The sequence below is a fragment of the Dasypus novemcinctus genome, chromosome 27 (genome assembly GCF_030445035.2).
Source record: "Dasypus novemcinctus isolate mDasNov1 chromosome 27, mDasNov1.1.hap2, whole genome shotgun sequence".
Lineage (NCBI taxonomy): Eukaryota > Metazoa > Chordata > Mammalia > Cingulata > Dasypodidae > Dasypus > Dasypus novemcinctus.
In genome coordinates this window covers 47,701,452-47,725,557 of record NC_080699.1, presented here as the reverse complement: position 1 = coordinate 47,725,557, position 24,106 = coordinate 47,701,452, and the positions used below count along the sequence as shown (strand labels likewise).

Below are 24,106 nucleotides of genomic sequence, written 5' to 3'. Positions count from 1 at the left end.
ATTAAACAGAAATTGAGAGAATTACTAAAGGGAATTCTGCAGGCAGAAAGGGAAAGACAGGGAAGAGCAATTTAGAGGACAGTGTAGAAATGTTATCTCTCTTAGCCAAACTCTGCAAATAAACTCACTACATTGTCCCCTACATGGGACATGACTTTTGGAAATTAGCCTCCCTGGCACCAGGGGATAATTACAAAGAATTAATCAGTGATGCTTCTGGAAAAACTCCTTGATGAAAAGGGGAAATGTAAATAAATTTTAAATAAATTACAGTTTTTTGGCTATGAGCCTTCAAACTGAGTCAGGAATTGATTCAGAGGTTATGTTTATGCATGTCTTAGCCAAACATCACTAACATGCCAAAGTTAACATATCATCAAGCAAAAGTGCCCTCTGGGTTTGTCTGGACACTATAGTGAAACCACACAGCCTCATGAAATTAGCACTCCCTCAGAGGATTCTATCAGAGAATATTAGAAATTCTTTTTCCTCAACATAACATAATTATACTCATTTACAAATTCATACTCATGATTCTTCTACTCCTTTCATCTGAACCTATAATTTTCAATTTACCTTTTATGTATATTTCTGAGACTTAAAGCCATTGGATTGTTCTTATGCCAGTTGAGTCCTGAAATTCAGCAGATACGTGATGAAATTTCACTGTCCATTTCTTTGGGCTTGCCCTGGATAACCAATAAAATGATAAAGATTTACCAGCCTATCTCCCAAAAGCAAGGAAGATATTCAACTGCAGGCAAAACAACTCCACTCTGCTGCCCCTTGATATCTACATCTTTCTCTGGCTGAAGCAGAGTAGCTACTGACACAATTCCCTCAAGAGATAATGTACGAAAATGTGGTGTGTATGTATCCACTAAGCAGAGCAGATTTTTTTTCTTGTATTAACTGAATATCATATAGTACTGATATAAAATACTTCAAAAATAAAAAAGTTGGTCATTGATGTACACATTTATTCCTGTATTCTTAATTCTATTCCACTAGCTGATATGTCTGTGTTTGTGTTAGTGCCATACTGTTTTGTTTACTGTAGCTTTTTTATGAAGTTTTAGAATCTGGAAGCATGAATCATCCAGGACTACTTTTTTTTTTTTTTTTTCTTTTTCAAGATAGTTTGGCTATTTGGGGCTCTTTAACCTTCAATGTGAATTTGTTTATTGATATATGCATTTCTGCAAAGAAGGCTGTTGATATATTGATGGGTATTCGACTGATTCTAACAATTGCTTTGGGTGGAATTGACTTGTAATTGATATTTAATCTTCTAATCCACAAACATAAAAAAATGCTTCCATTTATTCTCATTTATTGAATTTCTTCCAGTAATATTTTTGTAGTTTTCCATGTAATAGTCATTTATATCCTTGGTTAATTTTTTCCCAAGAAAACAGATTCTTTCATTGGCTGTTAAAAATGTCACAATTTTCTTGATTTCCTTTTCAGATTTTTCATTACCAGTGTATAGAAAAACCACTGATTTTGTGAGTTCATATTGCACTACAAAATTGCTGAATTAGTTTATTAGCTCTAATATTTTTCTTCTAGACTTTGTTGGGAGCTTCTACATATTGGATCATGTCATCTGCAGATAGAAAAGGCTTTGTTTCTTCCCTTCCAATTTGGATGCTTTTTATTACTTTTTTTCTTGCCTAATTGCTCTAACTAGAACCTCCAGTACTATCTTGAATAGCAGCTGTGATGGTAAACATTATTATCTTATTCTTAACAAGAGGGGAAATTTTCAATCTTTCTCCATTGAGTATACCTCCATTGAGTGTAACCTTTTCTGTTTTTGCTATATGTCCTTCATATTTCTTCCTATTTTTTTTCCATCTGTTATTATAAAGAATATGTGCTGGATCTTGTCAAATATGTTTTCTGCATTAACTAACTTTAACATTTGTTTTTATTTTTCCTTTCTTCTATTAATATGGTGCATTACATTACTTGATTTTTTTAGACTCAACAATTACCAACCAAGAATGTTCTGATTTCTCCACATCATCTCCAGCACATGTAGTTCCTGTTTTTTTTTTTTTATAATAGTCATTCTGTAAGACATGGCATGATATCTCAAAATAGTTTTGATATGCATTTCCCTAATAGCTAGTGATGATGAGCATATTTTCAGGTTTTTTGCCCATTTTTAAATTGAGTTGCTTGTCTTTTTATCTTTAAACTGCATGATCTCTTAAAGCTATGTGGAAATCAAACCCTTATTGGATATGTTATTTCCAATTTTTTTCCCATGGAGTAGACTACCTTTTCAACTTCTTACCCAAGTCACTGGAGGCAAAATAAAAAGCACAATTAAGAAATCACCACACTCCACAAGATCTTCAAGATATTTTCCTACATTTCTTCTTGGGTTGTTATGGTTCTAGTTTTTATATTTAGGTCCTTGATCCATTTGCGTTAATCTTTGTATGAGGCTTGAAATAGGGGTTCTTTTTATTTTAGCCATAGATATCCAGTTCTCCCAGGACCATGTCTTGAAAGGGCTGTTCTGACCTTCTGACCCATCTGAATGTGCTTGATAGCCTTGTAAAAAATTACTTGCCTGTATGTGAGTCTATTTCCAAGTTCTCAACCCAATTCCTTTAGTCAATATTTCTATCATTACGTTTCTTCCATGCTTTTTAAAAAAATCACTGTACTTAAGTAATAAGTAAAGTCAAGCTGTGAGATTCCTCCAATTTCAGTATTCTTTTTTTAAATTAAATTTAATTTAAAAAAGATAGACTATACAAGTGCCACATAAAAAATATAGGGAGTTCCAATATGTCCAGCTCCCCATATCTTCCACATTTTCCAACATTAACAACATCCTTCATTAGTAAGGTACATTCATTAAAATTGATGAACACATTTTGGAGCATTGCCACTAAGTTGTGGATAAAAATTTACTTTGTAGTTTATTCTCTCTCCCACACAATTCTGTAGGTTATGACAAGGTTGATAATGGTCTGTATGTGTCATTGTAATGTCATTTGGGACAATTCCCAAGTCCCAAAAATGCTGCCATAATACACATGTTTTCCCCTCTCCCTGCCCTCAGAAGCTCCAGTGTCCACTGCCTCCACATCAATAATATGGTTTAATCCATTACTAGCATCACAATAAGCCTATAGTAGAATACCAGTAAGTCTACTTTAGTCCATAGTTCATTCCTCAATCCTGAGGATTCTGGGATGGAGATGTCCACCCCACCTCTAAGTGAGAGGTGGATGTTTTCCCATAAAGACTATGAGTGGGCACTCATGTTTGCAGTTGTAGACTCTTTCAATTTCTTGGTGTGGTAGTTGTCCACCATCACTTCCATATTTATTGTCCTAGGTGAGACCAATGAACTGGAGAGTAGTTATTTCACCTTCAATGAGATCCAGAGCCCAGCTGGCACATGGACAGCCCAAAGATTTAAGTCTCTTTGCTGTAGACCTACCAACTCTAGTACTAATTATAGATTCAAATAGAAGGACAGAAGAGCCTATTTTGTCACTCAGGATCATAAATTCCAAAGTAGGGCCCACTGGCAGGTCACCAAACTCCTGAGCTATCTGCCCTGACTATGGTGTCTGGATGTGTCCAGAGCCCTCAGGAGTCCTACTATTTGGAATGGGAGAAAATGTTTTTAAACCACATTTCTGATAAGGATTAAATATCTGTAATATAAAAGCAATCCTGCAACTCAACAACAAAAAGTCCAAGAAGAAAATGATCAAAGATTTTCAATAGACATTTCTTCAAAGAAGATATAAAAATGTTCATGAACACATGAAGACAGTCAACATCCCTACCCATTAGGGTAATGCAAATAAAAAAACAACACGATATACTTTTTCATACACACTAGGTTGGCTATTAATCAGAAAATGATAAATAAATGCTGGCAAGAATGTGGAGATATTGGAGGACTCATATATTGCTGTTTGTAATGTAAAATGACATAGTTGTTGGAGATTTGGACCTGAAGGGTATCAGAAATGAAAGAAAGAGAAAAAGGGAGAAGGAAACAAAGAGAAAGAACAAGTGAGAAAAAGAATGAGAGAGCTGGGATCAGGGGGGTCTGCAACTAGAGACTCCTCAGACAACTTTATTGTTTACAAGGGGCTCTATATATACCCCAGTCCACATGGGTAAAACCATCAACATTACTCATAGTTTAAGGGATTAAGAAAATCTTATCTCAAGGTTTAAGTGTTCTATTTACTACACAAATGTTATCTGTTCATTTTTTCTTTCAGCCTTTCACAGCTTCATCCTGTTTGCTAGGAACTCTTAATTACCACATTCCTTAGATTGCAAGCTTAGCCATGGAGGCTGCATGTCTCCCTGAGAGGCCACTGTGCCTCAGTTTCCAACACATAGTCATTGTGAAAAAGAGTTTGGTGGAAATGCAATGACTGTGCCTTACTGATGAAAGGGGATGTTGATGTGGGAGGAGTGTGGTCAGGTGGAGAGCGGGGTATATGGGAACCTCTTATGTTTTTTAACTTAACATTTTTTTGTGATCTATTTATCTTTTTAAAAAAGACAATAGTAAAAATAAATTTAAAAAATATCCTACAGGAAAAATAAAAAAATAAAAAATACTTATATTTTGACAATGTTATAATGACAGACTTTTATTAACTAAAACAAAATGGGTAAAATAAATCAAATTGAAAGAGGAAATGATTGATGATAAATAAACTAATGTCATACTCTAGAATAAAAGAGTTTGATGGTTCTTCATGGATTTAAGTATAATATTAACGTATGACAACCTGTGCTATACCTAATTATATACAGAAAAGAATTGAAAACAGGAACTCAATCTGAAATTTGTACAGCAATATTCATAGCAGCATTATTAACAATTGTCAAAAGGCAGAATAAATACAAATATCCATCAATGTAAGACTGGATAAAAAAATTGTGACCTATACATAAAATGGAATATTATTCAGGTGCATACTGTTGGAAACTGAAGCACAGTGGTTTCACTGTGAGATATGCTGTTTCCATGGCTATGCGTGCACCCTAAGGTGCAGAAGAGATATGCTGTTTCCATGGCTATGCTTGCACCCTAAGGAATGCAGTAATTAATAATTCCTGGTAAACTGGATGAAGCTTTCAAAGGTTCAAAGAAAAGATGAGCACATACTTTTTGTAGTAAATAGAACACTTAGACTTTGTACCTTGAGATAAGAAATTTGAGTTCCTTAGTAATGCTAATAGTAACTGCATGGTGCTGCTTGTTGTCATGTGGACTGGGGTATATTGAGAGCCCCTTGTAAACAGTAAAGTTGTCTGATGAGTCTCTACTCGCAGACCCCCTGATCCCAGCTCACTCGTTCTTCCTTTCTTTTTCTTTCTTTCTTTCTCTTTATTTCACTCTCCTCAGGTCCAAATCTCCAACAGCATACATAAATGAAGTTCTTCTACATCTAACAACAGTGATGTATCTTGAAGACATCATGTTGAAAGAAATAAACCAGAAACAACTGACAAATATTTCATGATCTCACATATCAAATAATACAATATGTAAATTCAGAGTCAGAAATTAGCAATTAGATTACAGGTTACCAGTGATATGGTCAGGCGGGGAATGGGGAATTAGTTCATGAACATGATTTCATAGTTGGTGATGATGGTAGCAGAACATTAGGAATGTATTCATCACCATCAAATTGTATATTTGAAAGTGATTAAATTGATTAACTTAATGTGTGTGTGTATATATATATATACCAAATTAAAAAAATATACAAGAACATCCTGTACCAAGATTATATCATGTTAATAGAGCAAATAATTGAAAAATAAGGACTTAAGGGAAAATATAAATGCTCTTTAGATCAAGCAGTATGTCCTGAGTTCCTGTATCAAATAATTGAAATCTAATCAGTTTCTAATCATCAGTTTATCTATTCAAGAGAGAAATCATTTCTATATATTTTTTGAGATGCACACATCTACTTGTTATAACTGCTCTAAAATCTTTGATAGATATTTAGTCTAAGTTAAATGCATTTCTCTCATTGTGATGAAGATGGCATCAAAATAATTGCATGGAAAATATGCAAATCATTCAGCAACATAACAAGAAGGTACTCATAAGAAAATTGGTATTCAGGAATGGAGGAGGAAGTCTTAAATGATAGTATATATGGAAGCAGAAAGAGGGATACATGGTTTTGTACCCCTTATAAAACAAAAATCATTAGCCTATGGGAAAGGCAAAAAACATGTAATGTTACTTTGATTGTGACTTTGGAGAAATTCAAATACCTTAATCTCATCATGCTAACAAGGAGCAGTCAGCAATCAGCCATGTGCAGACCAAAACTATGTGATGATTCTTGTTTATCAAAGTAGATACTTAGAAAATTGACAAAAAGGCCATGGGCAGCATTTGTGGACTGAGAACTGAGAGGAAATAGATTTGCTATTGTGGAAGATAAGAAATCACTTCCTGCTCAAACCTACATATCACTAAACAGAAGTCACCAGCCAATTACCTTTATGGAACAGAGTTTCTCAGCAACTTCAATCTTTTGATTTACAATTGTGAGCAAACAGCTCAATAAAGCAAAGCATTGGCAGAAATTGAGATTGTGAATGAGAATAAACATAAAGAAACAATTTTTAAGTGGCCACAAGAATGCTGAGATACTAAACAGGTATGTGTGACATTTTAAGATGACTTTGAGTTGTCCTAAATGATATTGAGGTCAGATTATGGACTGTATACACCGTGCCTTAACCTATTGAATGTACTGGGGGAGAGTGTGAACTACAGGGTAAACTATTTTTTATGTGGTGCAGTAGTGCTCCAGAATGTGTTCACTGAGTGTGATGAGTGTGCCACAATGGTGGAGTAGGTTGTTGGTGTGGGAGGTGTGGGGTGGGGGTTCAGGGGTATATAGGAACCTCATATTTTTTAATGTAACTTTTTTGTGTGATGTATATATCTTCAAAAAATACAACTGACAAAAGTGATGGGGTGGTGGGTAGGGAGTAGGGTATGTGGGAACCTCTTATTATTTTTTTTTAACTTTTTAAAAGTAACCTTCTTTGTGATCTATTAACTTTAATTTAAAAAATATAAAAAAAGAAAAACAGAAAAAAGAAACTATTGCCTAATACAAAAAAAGTAAAGAAATAAAGGATAATTTTGCATCTTCATTGTGCTTTGAGAAAAATATCTTACAGATTAGAGAGAGAAAAAGTACTAAGGAATATTAAATATTTGAGTTTTAATTAAAAGTTCATTTTATATGAAGAAACCTTGAAGAATATTTTTCATAATATATATTTATAATAAATATACACTGAAATTATGGACAAAATAAATGACCATATTATCCCTGAGATAAAAGTGAAATTGGAATTAAATATTACAAAAATTAAATTCATGCAAAAATTTCAGGAATTGAAAACTTAAGTTTTCTGTTTAGCATACTATATGCCAGGCGCATTAATGATAACACACACTTAGAAATATCAATAAATATGTAAAATAAAATAGCATAGTATCAAGAAAATAAAAGAAGTAGAATCTGAAGACTATTAGATTTTTGTCAGGAGCCACTGAGAAATATAATTCAACATTAAACATATTAAAGCAAACATGCTCTGTAAGTTTCTATATAAACCAGTTTTTAACCCTATCCAGCTGTTACTGAATATCTTCGTGTATCAGGGAACACAAATGACTTCTGTCTCAATCTATTGCTATATGACCTAGAAATTGTTTCTATAATAAAGTTAATGAAAAGTTCTGAGGATCTTCTGAGATTTTCTTTTTACAAATGAGATATATGCTTATTCATCATTTAAAAAATTTTTACTTTATAAGAAATGTAGAATTTTCTTGCCTCCTTTGTAAAACCCAAAAATTTGCATTAATATTGATTTTTTAATGACAATTTTTTTTTCATTATTAGATTTCCATGAAATGCCATCATAACATTCTTTTTGCCTCAGGTCTCCATTTGAATCTAGCTCAAGAAAATATCTAATTATTATTGCTTCACTATTTCAACTTCAGGGGCATTTTGGTGTTAATATATTTCCAATATTTTGAGTCAAACTGTGTAATCACAGAGACATCTTCAGGTAACATTTAAAAAAAATAAACAATTGAATCAGAAAAATCCAACTTACCTGATGAGAAAAATTCTGTCACATGGGGAAGAAAGAACTAAGAGTGCAAATGATTCAAGCTTTAACAGTACTTTGTCTGAGAATTATTCATTAGGAATATCAAAGAAACTAATTAAATAGAATATAAAAATAAACCTGAAAGGTGAGAGAATATTATTTTCCCTAACATGAATATATCTTTGAAATATTTAAATGATTAAGAAAATCCATGATTCACTGAATAAAATTAATGGAGTCCTTCCTGGGTAGATATACTTTTAACAAACTTTCTGCTGCTGGATTATTTATAAACATGTTTATTTTCTTTAGGATGGACACATATGAATCATAGCTCTCATGAACCCTGGTTAACATTAATTTCATCCTCAAGGGAAAAAACTTTCCTTCAACATCTACATGGTAAAGAGTCCTTCCCTAAACCCTTGAGATAAATTAAATTTGAGGGGTATTTCTTTGAAGTAAAATTAGCAAGCTGATTTTTTGTTGTTGTTAAAATTAAGAAAAGAATTATTTATTAATTCTTTCCCAATTCACAGGAGATTCAATATATTTTAATTTATTCCAGATATATCATATAGGAAATACATAAATATTTAACCATAGTGAAATATATTTTCTAAAGATTTAGAACTAAGATTGTGGCATTAAGGAAAATCGTCTGCAGATTAAAAATAACTGAAAAATTAAAACCAATTTTACCAGTAGCTATGAAATGTAAAGAAAAGGAAATATTCAATACTTGATTTTAAAATAAAATATGAAAAAATAAATAAAAATAAACATACAGTTTGTGGCACAGAGTGGAACTCTTACTCACCAAATACATTTTGAAAAAGTCCTCACACATAGGGTATGTCCACTAATGTTAGTTTTCACTCAGAATGTAAATTATTAACCCTTAGCAGAATTTATTTAGGAAAATTATGGCAATCTGAAGAGAAACATAATGTGCAAAAAACTAAGGAACTCTGTTCTTATCTTGAAAATGAAGGCTACAAATAAAGATGTCACTTTCTAAGTGCTGCTACAGCTTCTTAACAGTTTTAAAAGTTAGAAATTTGGTGGGTAGGGATTAGAACTCAAACCCACAGAAGCAGAAATCCCAATTTACTTTTTTTCTTCTTCTTCTTTTTTGGTGAGAGAGAGAGGACACAGTCCCCCACTACCTCAAATTATGCAGTGAAGTTTCCCACATTTGGGGAAATCTCAGGGGCCAGCATATCCAGAGTGCAATGAATAGGCCTTGCCCAGGGAAAACCACCTTTGTGATCATGGTGTCTCCCCTGCCAGGTAAGTAAACCTTTTACATTTTAACAACCTTCTAATTTCTGGATTCATAGTACTCTTCTGAATTCTCATATTGGCTTTTTCATTCAAACTGTTAGAGTTTGTTATAGGTTGAAAAATAAGTTTCAAATTGAAAATATTGGTTCACAGAGTGATGGAAATCTTCCAAATACTATATATTTCATTATATAATATCAAAATAATTCATTTATTAAAAATGAAAGAGATCATAAGCAGTCATATGATATATTTTTACAGATTAATTTTTAGACTGAACTAACAAATGGTATTTTAGTTTTAACTCTATAATCTCACTCTTGTAAGTGATATCAGGTGGCTGTGCTTCATTACTTTTTATAATTATTTTTAAAGAAGCTTTAGATTATGTAAGTGCTAAATAAAACATATAGAGTATTCCCATATGTTACAGTCACTTTCCCTCTCATGCTTTGTCACATTAACATTAGTGAGGTACATTTGTTACAGTTTATGAACCCATATTGAAGCATTGCTACTAATCATGAATGACAGTTTACATTATAATTTGCCCCACACAATTTTGTAACTAATGACAAAATATACAATGACCTGTATCTATCACTGCAATGTCATAGAGGACAAATCCAATGTCCCAAAAAATACCCATATATTACACCTATTCTTCCCTTTCCCATCTCTTAGAACATCTGTTGGCCACTGCCTTTATATCAATTTAGGAGTTCTTTCATTACTAGAATGATAATTCTATAGTGCAATAATGATTTCAACTTTAGTCCATTGTTCATTCCCCAATCTTGAGGACTGGGGGATGGTGATGCCCACTCTGCTTCTAACTGAGAGGGGGATAAGATCCCATGAGGCAGATGGATGGAGCTATCTTGCTTGCTGTTGCAGACACTCTCCTAAGGATGGGAGTTGTCCATCATCATCTCCTTTTTAGTTGTACTGGGTGAGTCCAAAGAACTCCGGAATTGGTATTGCAACTCTACTGAAATTCAGGACTCAACTGGCAAATAGCTAGATGAAAAATTTGTTTCTGGGACATATATTTATCAGATATAGTGCTAATTATTGGTTCAAATAAAAGGGGTTGAAAGCCAAGTGTAGAGAACCTACAAATGAATCTAATTCTCTTATGCTGGGGATCATAAATTCCAAAGTAAGGCAGACTGACAAGGTGCCAAACTCCTGAGTTGTCTGTTCCACTTTCAGTTTCTGTATATTACCAGAGACCACAGGAACCCCACTATTTAAAGAACTGAATACTGTGACAGCCAATGAAATTCTGCTGACATTTGCATAAGTGTAACCTCTGTAATGACCTCTTGATACAATTTGAAAACACTTAGTCATAAAAATTCATTTGCATTTACCATCTCTTTCTTTTGGTCAAGGTATTTTTCCAGATGCTTTGCTAGTTGGTGCTTGGAAATAATCTCTCTCTTTTTTTTTTTTTTTGCAGACATAGAAAAGCCAATCATCAAATTTATATGGAAGGGTCAGCGACCTGATTAGCCAATGCTAGCTTGAAAAAGAATTTTTTTTCTTTTTATTAAAAAAATTTTTTTTGTCTTTATTTTTTTACTATTATATTAAAAAAATATGAGGTCCCCATATATCCCCCACCCTCCTCACCCCACTCCTCCCTGCATAACAACAATCTCCTCCATCATCATGAGGCATTCATTGCATTTGGTGAATACATCTCTGAGTACCAATGCACCTCATGGTCAATGGACCACATCATAGCCCACACTCTCCCACAGCCCACTCAGTGGGCCATGGGAGGACATAAAATGTCTGGTAACTGTCCCTGCAGGACCACCCAGGGCAAATCCAAGTCCCAAAAACACCCCCACATCTCATCTCTTCCTTCCACTCTCTACCCCCAGCAGCCACCATGGCCACATTCTCCACACCAATGTCACATTTTCTTTGATTACTAATCACAATAGTTCATGAATAGAATATCAGTAAGTCCACTCTAATCCATATTCTATTCCTCCATCCTGTGGACCTTGCAATGGTTGTGTCCACTCCACATCTATATCAAGCAGGGGCTTAGATTCCACATGGATGCTGGATGCAATTCCCCTGCTTTCAGTTGTAGGCAATCTTGGCTCCCTGGTGTGGTGGTTGACCTTCTTCAACTCCATGTTAGCTGAATGGGGTAAGTCCAATAAACCAGAGTGTAGGAGCTGAAGTCTGTTGAGGCTCAGGGCCTGGCTATTACATGGTCAGTCCAGAGATACAGGTCCCCTTGGTATACATGAAAGCCCAGCACCAACTACAGTTCCAGTAAAAGTAACAGGAGAGGCTTGTGAACAAAGATCACATCTGAGTCCAGCTTCATCACACAGAAACACAAACACCAAAGTAGAGCCAACTGACATGGCACTGAACTCCATCTGCCATGACCATAAAACCTGTGGGTCTCTGTAGCCCTAAGAAAAACCAATACCTGGGGTTGTATCTACTTTATCTGTCTCTGGGACTCTGCTCATGTGTGCATAAGGGCAACCCCTCTGATAAACTCCCAGCTCTTTTTTAGAGACTCATAGCCATATAAACTCATTTGTCCTTTCCATTTTCCCTTGATTTAGGTCAAAATGCATTTTTAACTCCTGTTATTATATGTAGACTGAGATATTCTGCTGGTCCGAGTTGAACCATTTATTCAAGGTCATTTTCTAGTTACATCACCAGCTGGTACTTGGTGCCAGGGAGACTCATCCATGGGAGTCATGTCCCACTCTGGGGGGAAGGCAGTGCATTTACATGCTGAGTTTGGCTTTGAGACTGGCCACATTTGAACAACACGAAGGCTCTCAGGAGGTAACCCTTAGTCAACCTGCAGCTCTAGGTCTTGTTCTTATTTCAGGTGCACAGGCTCACAAGCATACTCATTAGTATGAAGGGCTCATTGTTGGACCTTCCTTCTTTTTGGTCTTTGCCATTGCACTGGGGGGATTGTTGCTGTTCCTTTAGGGACTGTGATAGAGCTCCCCTGGCTAGGAACTCTCCACTCCCTCAGTTGTTGTTTTTAATTGTAACCACTAAGAAAATATCCAAACATTTTTATGTACCCTGGATATATGCCCTGTAGAACTCCCTGCCAACCATGTGTCCCCCTGTCAATAACATCCCAAACCAGTATTCCTCCCCTGCCATTGTTGAAACTCTCTGTGATCCAAAACTTCTTGAAAAGTGAAGCCCAATATATTGCCAGGTTACATTAATAGTAAATATTGTGATGAGTTTCAAGGTTAGCTATAGAACACATATTAATTTAGAAAAATTAAGGGAAAAATAAATTGCGGTATCAAAAAATTAAAAAATGCAAAAGCTTTGTTTTTGATGTTTTCCCTTCCATCACTGCAATAAGTGTTGCCCTGTATGCAAATTGTCAAGGCAACTACTTCCGTCTTTTCCTCAGTGTCTATGTCCTATTTTATTTTTTTCCCTAATTATTAAGCTTATCTTCACAAAAGTTTTATTTTATTTATTTTATTTTTATTTTTTATTTTTTTTTAAAGATTTATTTATTTATTTAATTCCCCCCCTCCCCCGGTTGTCTGTTCTCTGTGTCTATTTGCTGCATCTTGTTTCTTTGTCAGCTTCTGTTGTCGTCAGCGGCAGGGGAAGTGTGGGCGGTGCCATTCCTGGGCAGGCTGCACTTTCTTTCGGCGCTGGGCGGCTCTCCTTGTGGGGTGCACTCCTTGCGCATGGTGCTCCCCTACATGGGGGACACCCCTTCGTGGCAGGGCACTCCTTGCATGCATCAGCACTGCGCATGGGCCAGCTCCACACGGGTCAAGGAGGCCCGGGATTTGAACCGCGGACCTCCCATGTGGTAGACAGACACCCTAACCACTGGGCCAAGTCCGTTTCCCCCACAAAAGTTTTAGATCACAGTAATTCATATATACAATATACAGTACGCCCACATATCCAACATAAAACCCTTTTCTGTTCCACAGCAATAATCTTTTTACATATTCATACTATTTTTACTGAAACTGATGTACAGATATTGAGACAATAGCTTTCAAACAAGGTAACACTTGGGTTAACCTTGTGGTTTATATTTTAGACTATACAATTTTCTAAATTTTTAGTTATCTTATGCTTTACATTATGATTTACCTTTTAGCCTATTAGCCCGTATATTTTTTGGTGTAATTTTACATGTCTTATATCCATCCTTGAGTAATCTTGTGGAACACTTCTATTTCCCACACCCTTATATTGATGCCATCTATTCAGTACCTCTTTCCCCCTCCCCATAGGGCCCACAGTGACAGTCAATCTTCATTACTTGAAGGTCCGTGTTCAGAGATACTTTCCACAGTGTTGAGGGCTTGACATGCTAAACTGCCCCAAAGCACTGGGAGTCACCATTTCTCTCCAGAGATACTATTGCCTCTATTTGAGAACATCAGTACTCCCCAGGATGTGGGCATACCTTCTCTCTCATGATATTGGGCTCTATCCAATGATATAACCCACTATGGCAAAATGAGCACTCACACACTCCCTAGAAACCTGTCTTGCATCTGATTATCCCCTTTAAGCTTCTTAAACAGGTAACCTTCCTTATTATATTTTTGAAAAAGTTTTCTCAGCATTATACTCCCAACCAAATAACTGACAAACTCCTATGTTCATATGTTGCCCCACCCTCCCCCAAATTCCTTTGGCAATATTACTCATCCTCCCATCCCTAGCCCCTTCAAGCCCATAAAGCCCCACCCAAAAGTAACCCTATGCTCCCATTTTATCCCTTCCTTGTACAAATACTTACCTCCAGCTTATCATAGATTTCACCCATGTAGGTGTCAGCTTACATCCTTCCTCTACCCCCAATTTCCTTTAAGCCAATCATCCAGTCTCTAGCTCTCTAAGGCACCTTAGTACTTATTTCATATCATTGAGGTAATGTAGTATTTGTCCTTCAATGCCTGGGTTGCTTCACTCAACATAAGGTTCTCAAGATTCATCCACGTTATCACGTGTGTTTGTAGTGTATTCATCCTTAAAGCTGAGTAGTATTCCATTGTATGTATATACCACATTACAATTATCCATTCATCTGTTGATGGGCATTTGCATTGATTCCAACTTTTGACAATAGTGAACAATGCTGCCATGAACATTGGTGTGCATATATCAGTTTGTGTCCTTGTTTTCAGTTCTATAGGGTATATACCCAGCAGTAGAATTGCTGGGTCATATGACTAACTATGGCTAGTTTTTTGAGAAACAGCCAAACTGTCCTCCAGAGTTGTTGGATCCTTCTGCATTCTCACCAGCAGTGGATGAATGTACCCATTCCTCCACATCCTCTCTAGCACTTGTAGTCTTTTTTTTTCATAGGTGCCAATCTTATGGGAGTAAGATGGTATCTCATTGTAGTTTAGATTTGCATTTCCCTGATAGCTAGAGATTTGGAGCATTTTTTCATGTGCTTCTTAGCCATTTGTATTTCTTCTTTGCAGAAGTGTCTGTTTAAATTTTTCCTGTTTTTTAAATGGGTTGTTTGTCTTCTTATTATCAAGATATAGGTGTACTTTATATATGCAGGTTATAAGTCTATCAGATATATGGTTAACAAATATTTTCTCCCATTGTGTAGGGTCTCTTTTCACTTTCTTGACAAATTCCTTTGAGGTGTAGAAGGCTTTAATTTGGAGGAAGTCCCATTTATCTATTTTTTCTTTAGCTGCTCATGCTTTTGGTGTGAAGTTCATGCAGCTATTTCCTATTAAAGTTCTTGTATATGCTTCCCTACACTACTTTCCAAAGGCTTTATGGTCTTGGCTCTCATATTTAGGTCTTTGTTCCATCTTGAGTTGATTTTTGCATAAGGTGTGAGATGATAATACCCTTTCATTCTTTTACATATGGATATCCAGTTCCCCAGGCACCATTTATTGAATAGGCCATTCTCTCCCAGTTGAGATGTTTTGGTGGCTTTATCGAATATTATATGACTATATATATGAGGATCTATATCAGAAATCTCAATTCAGTTCCATTGGTCTGTGTGTCTCTCCTTGTGCCAAAACCATGCTGTTTTCACTACTGTAGCTTTGTAGTATGTTTCTGAGGTCAGGTAGTGTGATTCCTCCAATTTCGTTTTTCTTTTTCAATATGTCTTTGGCTATTTGGGGCCTCTTTCCTTTCCAAATAAATTTCATAGCTAGTTTTTCTAGTTCCTTAAAGAATGCTGTTTTGATTTTTATTGGGATCACATTGAATGTGTAGATCAGTTTTGGTAGGATAGTCATCTTAATAATATTTAGCCTTCCTATCCATGAACAGGGAGTATTTTACCATTTATTTAGGTCTTCTTTGATTTCCTTGAACAGTGTTGTGTAATTCTCTGTGCATAAGTTTTTTACATCTTTAGTCAAATTTATTCCCAGGTATTTGATTTTTTTATTGACTATTGTAAATGGTATTTCTTGATTTACTTCCAAGCTTGCTCATTATTGCTGTACAGAAATACTACTGATTTTTGCACATTGATCTTATAACCTGCGATGTTACTAACCTCATTTATGAGTTCTCAAAGCTTTGTGGTAGAACTCTCAGGGTTTTCTTTGTACAGGATCATGTCATCTGCAAATAATGAAATTTTGACTTCCTCCTTTCCAATTTGAATGCCTATTATATGTGGTTCTTGTCTCGGTGCTCAAACAAGTACTTCTAAGACAATGTTAAATAGAAGAGGTGATAGTGGGCATCCTTGTCTTGTTCCTGATTGTAGAAGGAAAGATTTTAGGGTTTGTTCATTGTAAATGATGTTGGCTGTGGGTTTTTCATAAATACTCTTTCTAAAGTTCAGAAAATTTCCTTGTATTCCAATCTTTTGCAGTATTTTTATCAAGAAAGGGTGCTATATTTGATCAAATGCTTTTTCTGTACCTATAGATATAACCATGTGATTTTTTTCCTTCAATCTGTTTATATGGTGTATTACATTGATTGATTTTCTTATGTTGAACCATCCTTGAATACCTGGAATGAATCCTACTTGGTCATGGTGTATAATTCGTTTAATGTGTTGTTGAATATGGTTATGAAGTGTATTGTTGAGGATTTTTGTGTCTAGGTTCATTAGAGAAATTGGCCTGTAATTTTCCTTTCTTGTGGTGTCATTTTTTGGCTTTCGTACTAGAGTAATGTTGGCATCATAGAATGAGTTAGGTAATGCTCCTTCTGTTTCAGTTTTTTGGAAGAGTTTCAGCAAGATTGGCATTATTTCTTTCCAGAATGTTTTGTAGAATTCACCTTTGAATCCTTCTGGCCCTGGCCTCCTCATAGTTGGGAGGTTTTTAATGAGTGATTCTTTCTCTTTACTTGTGATTGTTTTGTTGACATCATCAATTTCTTCTTTTGTCAATAGAGGCTGCTTATGTGTCTAGGAATTTGTCCATTTCCTCTGAATTGTCAATTTTGTTGGTATTATAGTCTTTCAAAGTATCCTCTTATGATAGTCTTTATTTCTGTGGGGTCAGTGCTGATATCTCCTTTCTCATTTCTTATTTGTGTATTTGCATCTTCTCTCTTTTTTTCTTTGTTAGTCTCACTAAGGGTTTGTCAATTTTATTGATCTTCTCAAAGAACCAGTGCTTAGTTTTGTTTATATTTTCAAGTGCTTTCCTATTTTCTTTCTCATTTAGTTCTGCTCTTATCTTTGTTCTTTCTTTCTTTCTTCTCCCTGTGGGGTCACTTTGTTTTTTGTTTTTTACTAATTCCTCCAAATGTGCAGTTAGTTCTTCAATTTTTGCTCTTTCTTCTTTTTTGATGTATGAATTTATGGCTATACATTTCCCTCTCAGTACTGCTTTTGCTGCATTCCATACATTTGGGTATGTTTTGTTATCATTTTCATTAGTTTCAAGATAGTTATTAATTTATTTTCATGTTTCCTCTTTGACTCACTGTTTTCTAAGAGTGTGCTATTCAATTTCCATATCTTGGTGTGAAATCTGGGCCTTTGGCCCTTGCAGATTTCTAGCTTCTCTCCAATGTGGTCAGAGATATTCTTTTGTATGATTTTGAGCTTTCTGAATTCATTGAGTCTTCCTTGTGGTCTAGCATATGATCTATTTTGGAGAATGATCCATGTGCACTTGAGATAAATGTATATCCTGCTGTATTCAGGTGTAATGATGATCTGTATATGTCTATTAGATCCAGCTCCTCTAATATACTGTTAAAAGTTTTTGTTTCTTTATTGATTCTCTTTTGAGATGTCCAAAGTTGACAGTGGTGTATTAAAGTCTCCCACTATAATTGTAGAGGCATCTATTTTTTCACTGAGTTTTTCCAGGGTTTTCTGCATGTGTTTAGAGGCGCCCTTGTTAGGAGCATAAATATTTATGATTGTTCATTTTTCTTGAAAGATGATCCCTTTCACTAATATGTAGTATCCATCTTTATCTCTCAAAATTGTTTCACATTTAAAGTCTATTTTGTCTAATATTAATATAGTTACTCCTGCCTTTTTTTGATTATTGTTTGCTTGTAAGATTGTTTTCCAGTCATTCACTTTCAACCTCCATGAATCCCTGGGTCTAAGATGTGTTTCTTGTAGACAGGGTATAGATGGGTCATGTTTCCTTTTCCAGTCTTCAAGTCTGAATCTTTTGACAAGTGAGTTTAATTCATTGACATTCAGTGTTATTACTTTCAAGGAATTATTCATGTTAGCCATATTTTGTTTGGAATGTGTTTGTCATATTTTGTTTGTTTTTCTCCTTTTCTTTTTGTCTTTTATGTTGCTCTTCCACTCTCCTCCCAACTCTGCCTCTCCTGTTTTTAATTTGTTCCTACAGAACTCCTTTTAGTATTTCTTGAAGGGCAGGGTTCTTGTTGGCATTCTCTTTTACTTTCTGTTTATTCTGTGAATATTTTGAACTCTCCATCATTTTTGAATGCTCGTTTAGCTGGGTAGAGTATTCTTGGTTGGAATTTTTTTTCTTTTAGTACCTTGACTATATCATACAACTGCCTTCTTGCCTCCATGGTTTCAGATGAGAAATCAGCACTTAATCTTATGGAGCCTCCCTCGTATGTGATGGTTTTCTTTTTTCTTGCTGCTTTTGGAATTTTCTCTTTGTCTTGAGCATGGGATAATTTGACAAGTATATGCCTTGGGGTGGGCCTATTGGGATTTATGGTGTTTGAGGTGCGTTGTGCTTCCTGGACATGTACATCCACCTCTCTCAGTAGATTTGGGAAGTTTTCAGCCATTATTTCCTCCAACAACCTTTCTGTCCCCTTTCCCTTCTCTTCTTCTTCTGGGATGCCTATAATACAAATATTTGTGTGTTTTGCATTGTCATTCAGGTCCCTAAGTCCTAGCTTGATTTTTTCTGTCTTTTTATCGATCAGTTCTACTATCTGTTTGATTTCATATGTACTGTCTTCCACATCAGTAATTCTCTCCTCTGCCTCTTCTAATCTGCTGCTATTTGCTGAGAGTGTATTTTTGATTTCTTGAACTGTGGTGTTCATCACAATCATATCTTTTCTTTTTGCATATGTCTGCAATTTTCTTTCCAAGTGATTTCTTCATATTGTTAATCTCTTCCTTTACTTCATTGAGTTGGTCTCTAATATATGTTTTGAGATCTCTAATTACTTGTCTAATGTTCTGCTCCCCTTACTAGTTTTTAGTTTGTTCATTGGATTTGGCCATGTTTTCCTGATTATTGGTTTGGTTTGTGGTTTTTTGTTGCTGTCTGGTCATCATTTTATCTTGGCCAGTTTAATCAGTTCCTTAATTTCTTTGTCTAGTCTTGGGGATTAATTAGTTGTTGTTTGTGCCTAAGTGTTATGTCTTCTCTTTGTCACTTTGTTCTTCTTATTCTATTTTCTTGTTGCTGGCTAAGTTCACTTTGTAGGAGAATAATAGGGCCAGTGAAAGCAAAATGAGTAAGAGAAGAAAATGTATAAAGTAGTACTGGTAATAAATGTTAACAGAGCAACAATGTGAGATCTAGATGAATGGATATTAGACTCATGTAAGTTGTGTAGAGTTATAGCAGTAATTAGAGTACCTATAATGAGACAGTCAACTGAATATGGGAAAGAATATAGTATGAATTAAAAGGCCAGTGTTTTCATGAGAGAGGGAAAGAGGAAAGAAATACAATATCAAGAGGGCATAAAAGACAGAAAACAGAACAAAGGTATTAGAAATAAAATGCCAGACAATTTGGGAGCCAAAGTAAGGGAGGTGGAATGTAAGAGACACAGTAGATGATGGAGGATAGCAAGATGTTGGGGAAAGGGGATAGTGTAGGTAGCCAAAATCAATACACACAGTAAAGTGGAAATGGAGGAAGAGGAAACACAGCAAGTGTGAAGTGCTCCCTGCAGCACTTATTATATAAAGAAAATAAAATAAAAAAAAGAAGAAAAAGAGAGAAAAGGAAAAATAAAGAGAAAAAGGGGGGGGGGAGTAAGCAAGAAAAAGAGAGAAAAAAACTAAATAAATGAAAAAGGACCTTGGGGGATAAAATGGAGAAAAGACCAGGAGACAATGCAATATTAGCAACCACAACAACAAAAGAAAGAACCAACATTTCAATGTAGGAATCCTCTTTGCAGGATAATACACTTAGGGATCTGACCTTCCCCCTTTCTCCTTTCCTCACTTCTCTCTCTCCCTAGGCAGCAGGAAAGCTGCTTGAGATGTCAGGTAGGAGATTCAAGTAGGTCCTTGTTGAACCAACTCAGCACAGAAGACCATAACTCTTTATTTCCAGTGTGAGAGCCCCTACACCTCACCAGAAACCCCAGATATGCTATTGGAAGCTTGGATAGCACCTCCTACTCTCCCTCCCCCTTAGGTGTGCTAGGGGAGGTCTAATTGATTTTTGGACTCCACCTTCTCCCAGACCAAGTTTCCTATCCCAGGACGTTTAGGTAAATTGAGCTTTCTCAGCAGATTCGCCTCTCCTTTCTTCCCAGACTCTCCCCAAGTCAGCTGGTACACACCTCCAAGTTCAAGGAGAGAGAGAATAAACAACAACATAAAACTCCAAGGGCTAGGGTAATCGAGGACCTCAGATGGACCTCAGGGCTTGGTGGATTCAGGGATGGAAAGTCCGTGATATTGCAGACTCAAGGTGTGTGAGTCTCTAGAGTGTGGGCCACCAGGGTTTAGGGGACACAGACCTGGGAACCATGCATCCAATTAACATGGGGCCTGGGAGCTCTGCAGCACAACAAAGCCTTCAGGGATCACAGCAGTCAAGCTGCCAGCCCTAGGAGGAGGTGTCCCGCCCACAACTTCTGACCTCTGTGTCAGAAACCCAAAATTCCACTTCTTGCAAGAATTTCTTCTGTCATTGTCTCACCAAATGGACATCCAGACACCCCCTGCCCTGCAAGCCCCTGAAACAACCGGCTCAGGGCTTGGGAACACCCTAGCACAACAAAGCCTTCAGGAATCACTGCAGCCAGGTTGCCAGCCCCAAGGGGAAGGGTCCCACCCACATCCTCCAACCTCTGTGCAAGAGACCCAAAATTCTACCTCTTGCAAGGATCTCCTCTGTCACAATCCCACCAAATCAACATCCAGACACCTCCTGCCCTGAAAACACCTGAAACAGCCCAGTTCAGCAGGACTCCGACCCTAGTCAGCCGCTTCTTTGCAGGAGAGATTATGAGGTGCACTCACTCAGATGACATCTTGCCCCACCTCCTGGTAGTTTTCAAAGTCAGTCCCCTTTCCAAAAAAGGCAAGGATGCTTTAAATAATAAAATTTGTCCAAGGAAGTATATAGAAGAGAAATTTGAACATTTGTGGTAAGTTGCATGTTTTAAAAAATTGAATGAATTCTGTTATAAAGCAAAATGTTTATTACAGAATTAAAAAGAGAAAAATGTTTACTAAAACCTGAATGGATATCAACATTTCCAATGGTTTGCAGAAAAGGAATTTTATATTTCATGGTAAGATTAGTTTTTCCTGTAAGATTTTTTAAGGAAATATTTTATAGTCATGTAAAACTAAAATTTCAAAATTTACTGGGATTATTGGTCAGTTTTTGTATGGGATTTTTAAAAAGATTTATTTACCTTTAAGTATTTGGCCTAAAAGGTAAATTGTCCGTCTTATCACAATATTTTTTCAAATTTATGTTTTATCACGCCCTCATTTAAAAAAACTAAGTTATGCACATTTATATATTTTTAAAAGAACTATATTAACTCTTTTATTTTTCATATTACTTTTTAAAATTTTTTACTCTTATCAGTTAAGGAGCTAAATATTGTTTCACTGTGAACTATGACCTTAGAGAGAGAGAATAAAAACAAAAACATTCATATGATATATATTAATGTAGCCATATAGTATATGTAAGCACTCATACAACATACACAGTAGACTTAATTTTAAATTTAGCTAATGAATATTCTTTTAATTTTCACTATGCAATCTCACTTACATAATCCAAACCTTGACTGTATTCTGTTGCCTGTTAATGAAAACTATATTTTGTCACCAAAGGAAATTAGTTTTTCACTCCCTAGCAGGTTTCTGATTTTTTTCTGCTAGAAAAAGCTCCTGTGATTTCTTCTTCCTCTGTCTGAAACTTCATAAACCATTCACAGACAAAGTAGACTGGGAACTGGAAAACTACAAGGAATGCAATTAAATCAGACAAAGAGTACGCCTTGACTATTCCCATTGTGCACTTTTTGGATCAGCATCTAGTCTTTCTGCTGCTTGAGTTTCTCTCTGTAAAGGACATATATCATGAAAAAAGAATTACTACAAGGGAAACTGGATCTTCTTAGTGATACCAACATGGTAGACTTTGCTATGGATGTTTACAAAAACCTTTATTCTGAGGATATTCCTTATGTTTTGAGAGAAAAAAGAACCATAGTTGTTGCACAACTGAAACAGCTTCAGGCAGAAACAGAACTAACTATGAAGATGTTTGAGGATCCTGAAACTACTAGGCAAATGCAGTCAACCAGGGATGATTGGATGCTGTTTGACTACCTGGCTGACAAATAAGTTTTTAGGCAGGAATATTTAGACACACTCTACAGGTATGCAAAATTCCAGTATTAATGTGGGAATTACTCAGGAGCAGCAGAGTATCTTTACTTATTTATTTATTTATTTAAAAAGATTTATTTATTTATTTAACCCCCCCATTGTCTGTTCTTGGTGTCTATTTGCTGCGTCTTGTTTCTTTGTCTGCTTCTGTTGTCATCAGCAGCACGGGAAGTGTGGGTGGCACCATTCCTGGGCAGGCTGCACTTTCTTTTCGCACTGGGTGGCTCTCCTTACCGGTGCACTCCTTGTGCATGGGGCTTCCCTACACGGGGACACCCCTGCGTGGCATGGCACTCCTGGCGCACATCAGCACTGCACATAGGACAGCTCCACATGGGTCAAGGAGGTCCAGGATTTGAACTGCGGACCTCCCATGTGGTAGACGGATGCCCTAACCACTGGGCCAAGTCCGTTTCCCTCTTTACTTTTTTAGGGTGTTGGTTCCAGCAAGAGATAGAAATGCTTTGAGTTCACTCTGGGGGAAACTGGCCTCTGAAATCTTAATGCAGAATTGGGATACAGCCATGGAAGGCCTTATATGAATAAAAGAGACCATAGATAATAATTCTGTGAGTTCTCCACTCCAGTCTCTTCAGTAGCGAACACGGCTTATTCACTGGTCTCTGTTTTCTTCAACCACCTCAAAGGCCGAGATAATATGACTGATCTCTTCCTTAACCAGCCACAGTATCTTAATGCAATCCAGACAATGTTTCCACATATTCTCCGCTATTTGACTACAGTTGTCATAACAAAGATGTTCGAAAATGCTGACAGGTGCTAAAAGATCTAGTCAAAGTTATTCAACAGGAGTCTTACACATATAAAGATCCAATTAAGAGTTTGTTGAATGCTTATATGTTGACTTTGATTTTGATGGGGCTCAGAAAAAGCTAAGAGAATATGAAGCAGTTCTTATGAAAGACTTCTTTTTGGTGGCTTGTCTTGAGGATTTCATTGAAAATGCTCACCTCTTCAAATCTGAGACTTTTTGTCGCATCCACCAGTGTATCAGCATTAACATGTTAACAGATAAGCTGAACATGACTCCAGAGGAAACTGTAATGTGGATTGTGAATTTGATTAGAAATGTGAGACTGGATGCCAAAACTGATTCTAAATTAGGTCATGTGGTTATGGGTAACAATGCAGTCTCACCCTATCAGCAAGTGATTGAAAAGACCAAAAAAGCCTTTCATTTAGAAGCCAGATGTTGACAATGAATATTGAGAAGAAACTTAATCAGAATAGTAGGTCAGAAGCTCCTAACTGGGCAACTCAGGGCTCTGGCTTCCACTTAAGACATGTTTACCAAAAAAGATGAAAAAGCTATAAAGAAAGAAGAAATAATAAAAGCATTATATAAAGTGTGACATTCATTTTAGAAAAAAATAACATATTGGTTATAAATTTTGGAGAATTTGAATAAAATTGAATGTTTCATTAAAAAGTAAATACATAAATCAGACAAAACCAGCAACTGAGTTCACCCCCCTCTGATGCCCACCTTGCAGATCACAGTTTGCAGGTGGACTCAGCCAA

General features: G+C 36.1%; 1 non-coding gene and 1 pseudogene across 1 annotated transcript; one reads left to right on the top strand and one right to left on the bottom strand.

Moving 5' to 3' along the window:
- Positions 1 to 9,315: 9,315 nt before the first annotated feature.
- Positions 9,316 to 9,479, bottom strand: LOC131276355 (U1 spliceosomal RNA). Its single transcript, XR_009183868.1, has one exon. It is a non-coding gene; the product is annotated as a U1 spliceosomal RNA (small nuclear RNA).
- Positions 9,453 to 23,888, top strand: LOC131276285 (eukaryotic translation initiation factor 3 subunit E pseudogene; annotated as a pseudogene).
- The last annotated feature ends 218 nt before the right edge of the window (positions 23,889 to 24,106 follow it).